Source organism: Octodon degus, unplaced genomic scaffold, assembly GCF_000260255.1.
Source record: "Octodon degus isolate 3935 unplaced genomic scaffold, OctDeg1.0 scaffold00034, whole genome shotgun sequence".
In the NCBI taxonomy this organism is placed as follows: domain Eukaryota; kingdom Metazoa; phylum Chordata; class Mammalia; order Rodentia; family Octodontidae; genus Octodon; species Octodon degus.
The window spans coordinates 10506888-10508866 of NW_004524610.1; the positions used below are offsets into that span (position 1 = coordinate 10506888).

The window sequence follows — 1979 nt, forward strand, 5'->3', positions numbered from 1 at the left end:
CTCCTCCTGCAGTTTACAGAGAAGCGGGTCCAGCCCATCCATGACCTCTCAATAGCTGTGGAATTCAGAGCCGGTATGGTCAACACTGATGGAAAACAGGTCAAATTACAAATTTAGGATATGGCTGGGGCAGAATCCTTCCCTTCTATCGCCCGTTCCCACTACAAGGGAGCAGAGGGAGCACCCCTGGTGTACCACATTACAAGGGATAACACCTTCAACCACTTGACCTCATGGTTAGAGGATGCCCGTCAGCACTCAGGCTCTGACCTAGTCGTCATGCTCATTGGGAATCAGAGTGATCTAGAGTCCCGCAGGGATGGGAAGAGAGAGGAAGGGGAGGCCTTTGCTTGGGAGCATGGATTGATTTTCAAGAAGACTTCAGCCAAAACCGCCTGCAGTGTGGAAGAGGCGTTCATCAAGGCTGCCAAAGAAACCTACAGGAAGATCCATCAGGGTTTATTTGATGTTCACAATGCAGCAAATGGTATCAAGACTGGGCTCCAGCGGTCCATTTCAACATCAGCCAGACCTAGTGCCTGCCAGCAGAACACTCAGGACACAGGATCTGACTCTGGTTGCTGCTGAACATCTGGTCCAAACTTTTCTCCCACCATTCTTGGAACAGTTTTTTCTCAATAGGTTTTAAAGTAGAGTCTTACTTGCTTTGGCTGAGTACAGCCTCTTTAAGGTGTGACATTTGCCTTTCCACTTAACAACCAGGGAGAACCAGGGCTGATCTCGACCTGTCATTCTTCAGGACATGGGCCTTCCCTATAGACTAGGGCTATTTTCATCATTACAATTTATAAAATGTTAGGCTCAAAGTTGATTGCCATAGTAATTCAAAAATAACTTCATAAGCATACACATTCTGCTCCCCGCTAGGAGTAGGGGTAAGTCAGGCGTCAAGGATATTCTGTACAAACACTAGAGATTGCCGACTCTGGCTTGCCATTGGAACATGATCCTCTGATTAGGAATCTCATGTTTTCTTTTAAACTTTGTTGCCTTCAAGGGGCTATGGTCACTTCACCAGAGCTCTTACACAAGGCAGCTCCTTCAACCTGCCCAAGGAAGCTGAGTACTTCTGTCTTGACCTGTTGTGAGTGTCTCTCTCTTACAGTTGACTGCCAGGCTTAGAGAGCTGTGGAGTTGGTCCTGGACCTGTGGCCATTTATCCTTACCAAAAACACACATCATTCCCTGTTCATTTATTGTAGGGACCAAGTCAAACATTGCAGCATCTTTCACCAAATTGACCTCACTTCTTAACTAGACCTACTTGAAATTTCTACCTAATCAAAGTAATTTGCTTATTATAAATTCCATATTCATTCTTCATGATATACTGTTGTATATTCTGTACTAGAAAGAGAGACATTGTAACATTGTAATCAAAAGACCAACGTTTTTTTCCTTTAGGAAGCATTCCATGACTGACCTAAGGACTTCAAGTGATTATTGCCACATTACCCCTTAGCTTTCCTTTGTTGCTCAGATGGATATTTATTAGTATGTAATGTTGTAAATACACTTTGTAGTTGCTTCATGTCTGGGATCTCCTCATTTAGGCTGCAAGCTCCGTGACAGCTGGGTCCATGGTATTCCTTTTGTTTTATAAACCTGCTTCTCCCACTGGCCAGTCACTGTGCCTAGTGCCACCCATTATGTGGTCATTACATTTGACTAACATACTTAAACACTTCCGATTGTAGACTTTAGAGAGTGAAGAAGGCCTTAAAGTGATCTCCATAGTTCTACCATCTCTTCCATCTGATTGCCAAGGTCTATCTGGCTCTTCTCTCTTGCCTTTCTCCAGCTCACTGCCTCTATTCTGTGCAGCAGACAGTAAGGCTGTCCCCTAACAGGCAGCCAGAAAAGTGGATACTTTTGCAGTCCTCTGTTTTTGAGTATATAATACTGTCTTGGCCACACTTGCCTTCACTTCATGAATCATACAGCCTTCCAAGTCAGTT

The 1979-nt window shown here is 44.3% G+C and overlaps 1 pseudogene; it reads left to right on the forward strand.

Annotated features, from left to right (window-relative positions):
- On the forward strand, positions 1-588 carry LOC101572518 (annotated as a pseudogene).
- Positions 589-1979: the final 1391 nt, after the last annotated feature.